Raw genomic sequence first — 14,074 nt, 5'->3', positions numbered from 1 at the left:
TATATATATATATATATATATATATATATATATATATATATATATAATAACACATTATATCATCATGTAAAATAACTAACATCTTAAAGAATTCAGAGTATCAATATTTTTATAGAATTCCATATGCATATAATTACAATTATTTGGATATTGTCTTTTTTCTAGGCAATTTCATAAAATAAACTTAATTAATGTCTAGAAATATTAAAATCATAGACAAGAATTTTCATTATTACTACCTTTTTTAATTACGCTTTATATCTATCACAAACAGAAAAAAATTGATGCTTTATAATATTATAAAATCAAGTCAATGTTTCTTAATTTCCATCACTGATTTTCGCGTTGACCTGAAAACAGTTAGTATTTTCGAATATTTATTAATTTATTATTTAACATATTTTATGTAAATTATTTATTTGATATATATTATTAAAAAAATAATTAATGTTGCTAATCAATTCTTCTTTCAAAGAAGAGCGACTTTATATATGAGAAGCACGCAAGTTTCATATATATATATATATATATATATATATATATATATATATATATATATATAACACATTATATCATCGACACACATTTTCACATAGTCACTTCGTACATACTCAAATTTTAAAAGAGCGGACAGAAGTTCTGAACCACCCTATATGTGCCGAACCTTTCGGAAAATTGGAAACAGTATACTTTATTGGCAGAGCATATTGTAGGATCTATATATCGTAAGTACTTTTATTCGCATTCTCTCTCCCTTCTTTTCTTTGCCAAGCTCGACAACAAGGATCCGTCGTGTTGAAAGAAGGAAAAGAGCGAAAAAAGAGGATAGAAGACGTAAGGGATTGTCAGGCAGTATAATATATCGTTAAAGTCGAATAGATACGATGATATCGGTAAACATGACAAAATTGGGTGATCGATATCGTAATATACGTCTCAATTTTCCATTTATACATCAACCATTATTGCCCGACATGACTAAACACAATGCAAAACCCTAATTCCAATCATGCGATCAACTTGTACATATCTCCATTGTGATCTGGTAATTTAACGCTAAAACAGTCAATATCTAATCAGACAAATGATCAGATCTATTCAGAAAGATGAAAGCTTCATATGAAATAATTACAGGATTAATTTCCAAGCAAAAATAGGTCAGATCCTCCTTAATAATTTATGGTAAGAATTAATAAAAAATTTAGAAAAATATATATACACGAATATCTAGAATAGACTAGATTATGCTAGAATTAATTAAACTTAATTAGGTCTGAACTAACTACTTAAAAAGAAATCCATATGCTAAATTAGTTTTGGTTTCATAATTCTACGTCGAATTATTATTAAGTTATAGTCTCTAAAGTGTCTGCGTTTGCAACTTGCGTCTTGCGTTCTACGATCTATGTAGACGGAACTTTATGCAGCAAGTGTCGCCAATTCCACATTGGCATCGAATTAATCGTGTTTACGACGCTCCATACAGACGTCGATGTCTCCGTTTGTAGGAGTCATAGCGACTTTGAATAAAGCTGCTGAAAAGTTGAAACTTGCGTGCTTCTCATATATAAAGTTCTTTTTTGAAAGAAGAATTGATTAGCAACATTAATTATTTTTTAATTAATATATATCAAATAAATAATTTACATAAAATATGTTAAATAATAAATTAATAAATATTCGAAAATACTAACTGTTTTCAGGTCAACGCGAAAATCAGTGATGGAAATTAAGAAACATTGACTTGATTTTATAATATTATAAAGCATCAATTTTTTTCTGTTTGTGATAGATATAAAGCGTAATTAAAAAAGGTAGTAATAATGAAAATTCTTGTCTATGATTTTAATATTTCTAGACATTAATTAAGTTTATTTTATGAAATTGCCTAGAAAAAAGACAATATCCAAATAATTGTAATTATATGCATATGGAATTCTATAAAAATATTGATACTCTGAATTCTTTAAGATGTTAGTTATTTTACATGATGATATAATGTGTTATTATATATATATATATATATATATATATATATATATATATATATATAATATAGAGAACATAAGTTGCTAAAATATAAATAGCTGAGTGTCTCAATGATAAGCTACGCTTAAAGTTTTGTTCTCCTCGTGACTTCCATTAACTGGTTAACGTTTCACTTAAAAGCCTGAAATATCCCTTGTGGTTCACGGTTGATTAAAAAGTACTTAGCGGTCGAAACGTTTTGTGGTCGTGTTGACGCTGCGGATTGAATACGGCGAGCTTTTTCAGTGCTTCGTGCTGGGACGTGCATGTATGGTCGAATGTTCTTTTCAACGACGTTTCTCGCGCGCCTCATTTCCGATCGGATCTCATCCAGCTGCAGAGCCAGATTATTGTACGCGTGAGGTACGTTCGTATCCACGTCGCGACCTATATTCTATTCTTGAAGAAGGACATTTGCGGCCTCTGATCCATGGAGGTACTTAGTAAGCACGAAGCGGTAAGCGCTTCATAGCGACAACTAAATCTTGCACGTACAAACAGGCGGAGTAGTATGAGAGATGACGTCGAGAAAGCAGTGTTTTCTCGGCTCACTCGCGTCGAGCTTTGCCGAACTTTCTTCGTAGCTGTATGGGGGAATACAGGAGTAAAGTTCTGTGCTGGTCGAGAGTTATTCGTTCCAGTCGTATGTACATTACATCTGTTTATAGACTAATTACGACGAGATACTTAAGACTAGCAATTTCTGCAATTATTAAACAAATATTAAAGATTAAAATATATTATTTTTACATGGTTAAATATATTTTCTAGAAATATTAATATAATAAAATGAATAAAATAATACTATATTAAAAGATAAATGTTCCTATATTAGTAGCCAAAATCATAAAAATAAATTATTCAATTAATAATGTGTTAAGCTAAGTACACAAAATTGATTTTGTTGAAAAGCTTAATCATTTGAGGTTTTAATTGTATATTTTTCTAATTTAAATGTGAGGAAATTTTATTTCACTTTACTTATTTCTTTAAAAAGAAGTAAGAAGAGAGTAGATGTATTATTTAGTAACATGATTTAAATGTGAGGAAATTTTATTTCACTTTACTTATTTCTTTAAAAAGAAGTAAGAAGAGAGTAGATGTATTATTTAGTAACATGATTTAAATGTGAGGAAATTTTATTTCACTTTACTTATTTCTTTAAAAAGAAGTAAGAAGAGAGTAGATGTATTATTTAGTAACATGATTTAAATGTGAGGAAATTTTATTTCACTTTACTTATTTCTTTAAAAAGAAGTAAGGAGAGAGTAGATGTATTATTTAGTAACATGATAGTTTAATCCTAATTCGTTTCATAAGATAAATATCCTCATTAGTGACAAAATAACTTCACCGCAAAAATAAATAAATATATAAATGTACGAATAGAAACTAATAATAATTAAAATCATACTAACTGATTTACTAAGAAAAACGAAAGTAATTGTCACATATTTGGAAACTCACTTTAAGTATAAATCGATAATAATAAAATCCCGTTGTAGAATTCAAACAAGTTTCAAACTTCCAATAAGTGGTTTGACTTATATCCTGCGATTGTTTTGACCAAACATGACTGCATTGGCAATTGTTACAATAGTATACTTTTTCCATTTAAAGAAATAAAATTTGTCGTTGGTGAAACGGATCACTTTTAACTGAAATTCGAGAATCGAAAATCGTGAGTGGCCTTTGTAGATATATGTTACGTTAGAAGTACTCGCTATTTTATCTAGATCCTTGTCAATATAATACGATTTATATAGGTATATATAAATATGTATATACATACACATATATATATGTATATATGTATATATTTGTGAGAATATAAATATTATGCTGGCAGGAAGGCGCATATAACAAGCGTATGAAGCGAGGCGGCAATCTGGCTTTGCAGTGTTGGCTAATAGCGTTATGCTGCAATATCGAGATAAGACTTGGTGTCGGGTAGTATTGCGTGACGGGATGCGAGAAAAAACGCTCATTCGTGTCATGACGTGGTTGTGCTGTCGATCCGGCGGAAGTCTGGGAGCTATGAGTGATAAAAAGTACACGTGGTACTCGGTCGTAAAAGCGTCCCAGGCCAATTGCAACCCACTGTGTGACGTTAGCACACACTGGTTGCAATCTGTTAGGCACTTTTATACGCAATACGAGCTTATGTTTTTATGACATTGCGAGAGACAAAAAATTTCACGGACAGATTGTTTTCTGTACTGATGTGGTCGATTAAATATTTTGCCTGCTCTTTACGTTCAGTTAAAAAATAATTATATGTGAAATTGAAATCTATCAATATATTACACATCTTCTTCCACTTTCGCATTTCACGTAAAAAATGCAATTTAGTAGAGTTTTAATATTTAAGAGTTAATTCGTAGCATAGATATATTTAAAATACATTCTTTTTAAAGCAACATTGACTTCGAATTTGTTAAAGTATTTAGGTATATATAAAATGAGTTATATTGAGAATCAGAAAATTATATTTTAATATACCGTAAAACTCCGTGAGCACGAATATTATTTTCTGTGTAACTTGGTGGGATTATTAAATATATCATGCAAAGCTTAATTGGCACGTACTTGTATATTTTAAAAGTTTGGAGAGAGCAGTTTGTACGTAGTCATAAATGATTTAATATCTCGTATGCGTTCTGATTTTGCACCCCGAAGTCTATAAATTATCGATTCGTGCAAAATATGATTTTAGTTGCTTTGACATAATATCCTTTAATGCTGTATTCATTTAATTTATAAAATAATTTATAATACTAATATGCATATAGTCTATAAAGAAAAATATTCAGTGTGTGTTGATTATGTCTCTTGATCTTAGTGATAATATAGAGGGGACAGTAAGTTGCAACATATCGCACAAAAAGACTCGCGTACGTTCAGTTGCATCTAATCGCACCACCATAATGGCAGTTGATGAGACCGCAAAAGTGGGAGGTCATTGTTCGTGCATAATTTTTCACTCTCTCCCTCTCTCTCTTTCTTTTACGGAAACGACAAGAGAAATTGCGTATCGCATAAAAGGCTACTAGATCTTTATAGCGTGACACTATTTCCTCGCGTTTAGCAACTTTTAATAGTTTGTAACACAGGAGCTGTACAAACGATACGGCGAGGAAAAGTTGGCGTAGGTCTGGATCAAATTTATCATCGTTCAAGCGATATGCTCGCTTATTAAAAAACATCTATTCATGGAGTCATACATACCCATATCGATGTATGGTACGTCACAAAGCGGAACGTAACCTGAAGCATTCCATTTAAACATACAAAGAGAGTGTCCCACTTCTGTTACATTATTATCTCGTAACACATTTCTCAGTTAATATAAAGTCAACTTTTATATAATAAAATTGCCAATAGAATATATATCTATACAATCAAACTTTAAATCGACTTTTCCTAAAATTTATATATTCCTTTCTTTCTATAAATTAGCTCAGTATAAGATTTTGTCACGTATTTTCTTCTCCGTATGAGACTTGGTTCGTTGAGAATTCCTTAATAATTAACGATATGAAAGTGATAAGTACTTGCTTTTATTCTTAAAATGATCACTTGTTTATAATCAGGTTATCAAATCTATGGTCGTTAATCTGATGAATAAAAGTTTTATATTCAGCGCAAGCATTTTGCACGAAACGTCCGATAAATGAACTTATCACGGTATGTTACGGCGAATTGTTTCTAGTTACTATCTGTGGTAGCGTAGCGCTGTGCTTTATCTGAACACTCGTGTCCGCTCGAGACTTGGCGCGTATATGCCGCATGGATAGGTGCATCCAGCTGGGGGAAAGGTGCATAAACGAGCTCGGGTGAGATCGATGTCGTGCACTGTTTTACATGACACCGGCACGACATCGTTGATGCTCTTCCAGATTGGTCTCTAAACAGGACGGAGTTCGCGACTTTTATTGTTCCCTACGTTCTCTTTATTACTACCGAAGAGGTACACCAGTGTGACCATTATACTGACCATTTTAGATAACGTCCCCACATACAAAAACTTATTTCGATAAACATAAACGCATTTCTATAAATCTCCACTTCGGAATTAGTCAAAGGTGCAAATGAACTAATTTATTTGACTAATGCAAATAAATGATAATTTTAGACAGAGAATAAAGGAAAATATCCAAATATGGGCTACCATTTCTTTTTCTTTACGTATTAAAATGTTCACATTTATTGTGGACGAATGTAGACGCTGTCAAGAAAGTGAAAAGTCTACTTCAATACTTGCGAAGTAGATATTTTCAAAATGATTACGTTTTTAGTTATTCGCACTATTCTAAAAAAAGAGAAATTTGCATTATTTGAAAAAGGGGTAGAAATATGGTCTATCTTTGTAATTTCAAAGTAATATAAGATAAAGAAACATATTTTTTCTTATTTAATATAATAATTATTGACACAGATCGTATACCTAATCATCTTACAATCTTGTGCCTCTGCATAATTATTGTGTGCTCATAAAAACATATCAAACATTATGACTGCAATTTTACCTTTGTAACATCAGAAAATTTTTTGTCATAAAGTAGACAATTTGCAACATTATTTCTTTCAAATATTCTCTTTTCGACTGGTAAATCTAAGTTATTATCTTTGTCATTTACTAACTCATATTAGAATCTAGCCCATTTTCGTAAAACCACATATAATGATAAGATAAGATTATATTAGAGAGTACAATATGCTTTCAATTAAACTAATTTTACCTTTTAAGACACCATCTTTATATTTTTTATAGTAATTACATCAATTATATGTACGTTTCTAAATAACAAATAAAATATATCTAACTACTCAACTTTTCGAATGTCCAAAAATAGAAAATCTTGTATAACTTCCAAACTAGCTTAAAAATAATCAACTTAACTAGCTTAATGTACAATCAAGTTTCATTACATGCTATGTCTTGAATAAAATTATTCAAATTATTCTCAGTAGAGACTAGCACTATATAAAATCAAAATACTAATAGCCCATAATTGGATTATCATGTAGCTATCGTAATTGAATAAGTGTCTATTTAGCATTAAGCGCTATAATTATCTCTAATACTTCCTATCTAAGGTATATCTAAAACATATATTTTAGGTAGAAAATTTATCAGTTTCTAGTCACCCAAGTAAAAAGATAGGATTTATTAAACAGTAACTGACCAAAAGGATATTATTTAATATTCCTTGGGCAATTACGAATCAAAAAATAGGCAAGAAAACTGATAAGTAAGTATTAGATAGTTTCCAATAAAAACTTTGAAAATATTAGTCAATATTTTTTAGCCAGTTACTTGCTAGAAACTAGGCAATAAAACATGATAATTAAAAATAAAGTTACAATTATTTTGTATAAAATTATAAAATTTGGTATAAACAAATTGTTTAGAAACTAAATAGAAATTGGCCAGAGAATAGTCAGAAACGGATTATTATCCAGTTTTATTATCCAGTTACTGGCAAGACAAGCTTTGCTCAAATTGGTCAATTTCTAATTAGTCATACTAGCCAGAAACTAATCAGTAACCAAAATTCCGTTATTCAGTAACCAAAATCAGTTACTGAATAAAAATTAATAAATTTTCTAGTCAGGTGCTTACATATTGATTTTCTTATGTAACCGCCGATACTCATAACAATTGAATAGTCAAAAGACGACTTTATACTTGCATTAACAATAAGATTTGAAACGGCACATAAGGAGCAAGCATGGATGTTTTAGTACTATTAAATACTAATATTACTTTTTAATATTAATATGATTGTGGGAGGATAAAATTATCCAGTATGTTAAACGCACGTATCGAAATTTTTTCTTCGATTACCCTTATAGAAATATCATACTAAGTATTAAAAATACTGGATAATAAGTAATTATCAATGATTTTTAGTATGATATTTCTATAAGGGTATCGTACGCGAAGAATCAACCTCCCATACTTAGACCGATCTTTGAGTCCCAATTTTTATATATATATTTTTTATTAAAATCCCAAACCCCATTAAACCGATGACTCAAATAGATTCATTATATATGCTGCAAAAAAACGAGGCAGTTTTTTGCAACATATATAATAAATCTATTTGAGTCATCGGTTTAATGGGGTTTGGGATTTTAATAAAAAATATATATATAAAAATTGGGACTCAAGGATCGATCTAAGTATGGAAGGTTGATTCTCCACGTACGATAATCGAAGAAAAAATTTCGATACGTGCGTTTAACATATTGGACAATTTTATCCTCCCACAATCATATTAATATTAAAAAGTAATATTAGTATTTAATAGCACTAAGACATCCGTGCTTACTTCTTATGTGCCGTTTCAAATCTTACTGTTAGTTTAATCTATTCGAGGAGCTTTCTATTATTTCGGTTTATACTTGCACGTTGAGTGGTCAATTTTGTCCTTATGAGTAGCGTCCGCCGTTTTACTCAAATATCTATAATTTCGGCAGTTGTTCGAATTTCAAAAAATCCTTTCAACCACGCATTCTAAACAGATTCGATTAAAAATTCGAAAAATTAAAAGGAAAAAATTATTTTGAAATTTCTAGACCAGGATTTCTTCGTAAATTTATGAGACACTGAGCGCAAATGAGACACTGTAAACTCGCGATTACGCGGACGATGGCTCCATTATCAACGGCCCAGTAGAAGCCGCCGACGTGTAGTCAGACCGCATGAAAGTCACCCGGGACCGCGCTGTGCTATGTCGCGCGCAATATGTCACTTCGCGTCGAACTACTTCGCCGTTATCTGGTAGCGAGCCCTCCGTCAGCCGAGCGTTACCGCGGGGCGCGAATATTATCGGTGTGTCAAGCGTATCTCGGGCGTAACGGGTGAAATTGCGACGGGGCATCCGACGTCGTGGGATCGAGTCGAGCTACGTCGCCCGGCGTCGCCCGGCGTCGCGTCGTCGTTTCTGCTGAGCTTTCACTTTCGGCGCGCCTATAGCGTGCTATCGAGTTAGTTTTACGGGCTTCCGTGCCACCCACCCGTAATGTGGTTTATCGTCCTCACGAGAATCCGCAAACCGGGAGAAGTCCGTCGTCGTAAGAGTCATCGGTAACTTCGGGGCCGCCTTTGAAAGGTCTTCACAATGCTGCGCGCCGAAAAACCGGAATATCGTCGAGACGGAAAATCTGTTTAGAGATCGAGGATTCATGGACCGACAGATATACGCCATACACGTCTAGCTATGTGAAAGAGGATATTTGAGACTTGAGACTTGGAGACGCCACGAGATATATTATAATTATCCACTTACGAATGAAGATGAGAATCTAACGCCGCGCTCATCTATGCCTTGTCAAAATTTTCTACACTTAAAAGTAAAAATTTCGACGTACTCGAGTTTGTAGAAGAATGTAGAACTAATGATCTGATGTAAATCTGATTATAAGCAAAAGTAACTAAGATTTGACTAGCTAAAGTGCTAGTTATATCTTTTATACAAACTTTTATCTAAACTTATAGTTGTACTATTTCATAACGTTTTGAATCTGAGATTATTTCTGTTTATAATCAGATTTACATCAAATCATTAGTTCTACATTCTTCTACAAACTCGAGTACGTCGAAATTTTTACTTTTAGGTGTAGAAAATTTTGACAAGGCGTACATGAGCGAGGCGTCAGATTCTCATCTTCATTTGTAAGTGGATAATTATAATATATCTCGTGGCGTTAAATCTCACATATCCTCTTTCACATAGCTAGACGTGTATGGCGTATATCTGTCGGTCCATGAATCCTCGGTCTCTAAACAGATTTTCCGTCTCGACGATATTCCGGTATTTCGGCCCGCAGCATTGTGAAGACCTTTCAAAGGCGGCCCCGAAGTTACCGATAACTTTTACGACTTCTCCCGGTGTGCAGATTCTCGTGAGGACGATAGATCAGAACGTCATCTATCATGATAGTTTTCATTTTCAGTATCATTAGTACCAGAGTAGTTTGATGTGTTTGATATATTTTCACCGTTTTTCACTGTTTTTCACAATAAAATTTTATATTAACAATATATATTTAATTTGTCTTTTGCTCATTTTAATTTCTAACTTTAGTTATCATTTCTGTTACTTTATAGCTTAATATTATTAAATGATTCGCAAAACGGTACAGGACTTTTATATTTATTTTAATCCGCTCTACGTTTTCACGAGAGCTTCGTAGATTGTTCTGAGACATCCTGTATATCTAATTCTTATGCATTATTTCTACCACTAATGAAAATGTATTAATACTAGACAATAATTGAGCGGATATCTACACAAATTGCATACATTTCTACGTAAGAACAGGATATTTTGAACGTGTATATTTTCACTTCTACTGAGTATTTCTTATTAGTTTTTTTTTAATTTGGTTCTAGTTAGTGACCAAGAAACACTGACCATAGACCAGTAAGTGGCAAATATTTACTTGCGAATTTCTTTTGCTCAATTTTTCACTAGTAACAGAATAAAAAATACTTGTTTTTATTTTCTGAATTTCTACTAGACAGAAAACGGCCAGCATTTATTTGCTAGTTTTCCTTATCTAATTTCTAACTAGTAACAGACCAAGAAATATTATATGTATATAAGGAAAAGGAATCAGTATTTTCTGAGTTTTTACTAAAAAGAAACTGTCTAATATTTATTTACTAGTTGTATTTGTTTAGTTTTTAGTTAATAACAGAACAAAAAAATACTTCTTAGTATTTTCTAAGTTTTTATTAAAATAGAAACTGGTGTATCTATTGGTATATCTACTTAATTTTTCTCGCCTAGTTTCTGATCAGTAATTGACCAAGAAATACTGATTAATGATTCTCCTGGCCAGCTTCTGGGCAGTTATCGTATCGTCTAATAAATTTCAGTAATTTATAGTAATTATAATAAATAAAAATTAGGTAGGTGCTGTTCATTGACTAGTTTTCTTAGATATTTTTCCATTTGAGTGAAACACGAATGACGATGATATTCTTTTCCAAAGTTGAATGTTTTCGAAGATCAAAGATATTGGAGAGAAATATTGCTTATTTTCGTTCACTGTTTCGAAAGAATGAACGATAACTGTAAAGCTGCCTGCACAGAATGAGATAAAGCGACATTCGTTCTCTGTCTCTCTCTCGGTTGGTCTTCGTCGTTATCGTGCATTATGTATCATTACGGATTTTCAGAATGAGAGATAGCCACTTGTTCGACGATGCATTCAATGACTATAGAAGGAGGAGGGTGTCTCCCCAGAGGTGGTGGCGGGATGCCGTGCGTTCGAGGTCTGCGTATCTTTTTGTTCTAGAGAGAGAAAAATATCGAGAGCGTAGTTTTGCTAGGTCGGGACTCGAACCCGGGTCTTTCGCTTGCTGGGCGACTGCTCTAAACCACCGAGCTACCTGACGTTCACGACACTCTCCTTAGGGATGCCGATTTTAAATCGATTAATTGGAGCCTAAAAATCGATTTTAAATCGATTTTCTGAAAATGAACCGATTCAAGAATCGATCTGTAAATCTTGAAAATCGTCAACTATCTTTTTTAGTTTTAGTAATCTACATTTAAACAAAATTTTTTCGTTTTAACACTTTGAACTCACTCAATGGCTACTCAATGCACATTAGTAATCTGCTCCTTTTAGCTGCATTACTGAATTGGTGCAATGAGTTAGAATGAAATAAACATGGTGGAAGTAACAAGGTGTGCTATTGCGCAGGCATTTTGTTGTTGGCCAATGAGAGAGCGTGACTGAACTCAGCCATCTTGGGAAATACAAACGCACAGGAACACACCGATAAACGCTATACACTATCGCGTTATGTGTGTGTGAGTGCAAGAGGCTGCTACGCGATCACAGCGTCAAATATGTTCGAGAAACGAGTACACCTTGTTACTTCCACCATGAAAATAAGTATATTTTTTCTCATTCTAACTTATTGTATCAGTTCAGCAGTGTAAATCAAAAGAACAGGACTTAGGGCCATCACATATGCAATGACATAGCTGCGTATGCATAACATAAATTGGAATATAGAGTAAATAAATAAATATGTATTTATGATAGTAAAAGTGAAAGTTCTTATTTAATAATTCTATCAACAAACCATTTGTAAAAATTTTTTAAATTCATATTAAACTTTATATCAACTACATGAGGTCTACTTTAGAATGTAGAAATTGTAGAATGTACTGTAGAAATTTGACAGACAGTAAACTTTAACAAGTGGTTCACTGTGTATATTTACCGATTTAAATAGATTTTCTGAAATCGATTCTTTACAAACCGATTTTTTAAAGATCGATTCTTTTCTCAGCAATTCGAATCGATTTTTAAATCAATCTATTAAAAAAAAAATCGACATCCCTAACTCTCTTCTACCTAGATAACGCTCAGAGATGCCGTTCGGAAGCGACGCATGAAATTTGAGTACGTGCGGGATTATCGGCGACATGTGCTTACCGACTCTTCTTCCAGATACAAAGTGCGACATATGTCATTGAATTTTGCATGACACCGGGCGATGACACGATGGTAGATGATTGTTTAACGACAAGTATGGCGAGTTAATCCAACGGCTTGAGATTTATTAACGAGATAATACACGCGCGAGACAATAATACGCCGCATGCCAAACGCCGCGGCGTCATGCATTTTCGTAGGGAATTATTTAGATCGCGGCTAAACTCGTCCTGACACCAATCATCGCGTAGATCATTAGTTCGCGCATATTAATCTTTGTTACTGCCGTATATCCCGTCGCGCGCCGCTATACATAGAGCGTGCTGTAATAAATTTATGAACTGACGAAGGGATTATAACGGATTTTGCAGAGAAAGGGAGGCTATGCGAATTGTGCGAATAATTACGGCTCATCCGGATTTCAATTATATCCACTATATAGCCGAGTGCCAGGGATATTTAATTTAAACCAGAGCCGTATATCTCGATACAATCGTTACGCATTGATTTATGAAACAAGAAATGAAACATACTAGATTATCTGATAAAAGTAATCGCCGATGCGACGTAATCGGGGAGAGGGACAAGCGATACACGATATGTAATCATTTCTGTAACACTGCTTGAATTATCGTGAAATAGATAATGCTAAAGCAATGATAGACGCGCGGTATCAGGCCGCGAAAATACGCATACGGGTTCGAAAATATTGCAAAATGTTGATTTCATGGCGCGGAGCGCGTTGCACCGCGCTCCTTGCGAGCCCCGGGCACATGGATACGTACATTTCAAAACGATCGTGAGAACACGGTAACATAAATAACGAAGCATCTCGTGAAGTTCGAGCACGACCTAAATCCGCAGACATATTTATACAGGACGAGCGGTATGCAACACGATAGTACTTTATGATGAAAGATGCTGCGTATTACTTGGCTGCCAAGACAGTTTACCGTGGAAGTGCAGCAAATCGTAGGAAATGCGAGCAACTTCTCCGTACAAAATATTAATAGGAACGTTGAGACTGATCACGAGATCCAGGAACACGTGCTACGCTCGAACAACTTTGTTTTCCATATAGTGGTTGGCTTTCTTAATTGTAATTGTGTGTTTCATCAAAATAGAGCGGCGAGTGTATTAATTATTTTCAGGATATATTTGCGTGTAAGTTTGTAACTCATTCTCAGATATTTGTGGTTACATCGAATGAAACGAATTACCTAATACAAAACTTTCTCGTCTAACTAAAGATAGATAACTACATGTTGTCTATAAAAATCGAATTATTAGAGTGAGCCCGGAATATCAATACCTATTTTGGACTCAATTTAGGGTGTCAAAGATTCGCCGAATTGATATCTACAAAAATATATCAAGCCAATTAACATTGTCAATATCATAATTTTGCTTTTCTGGAGTTGTATTCTTGATATAAAATAACTTTATACGGGATGTTCGTATAAGTAAAACGGAATTTAGGATAAAAAGTACTACTTAGCGCTATACTTAGCGAATATACGTGAAGAATATACCCTAACTGTTATTTTTATTGCAAGTTTATACGCGTGATACTGTT

Source organism: Odontomachus brunneus, unplaced genomic scaffold, assembly GCF_010583005.1.
Source record: "Odontomachus brunneus isolate Ranch 3 - 2012 unplaced genomic scaffold, Obru_v1 Obru_scaffold_228, whole genome shotgun sequence".
Classification (NCBI taxonomy): Eukaryota; Metazoa; Arthropoda; class Insecta; order Hymenoptera; family Formicidae; genus Odontomachus; species Odontomachus brunneus.
Note: the sequence above shows the minus strand (reverse complement) of the source record.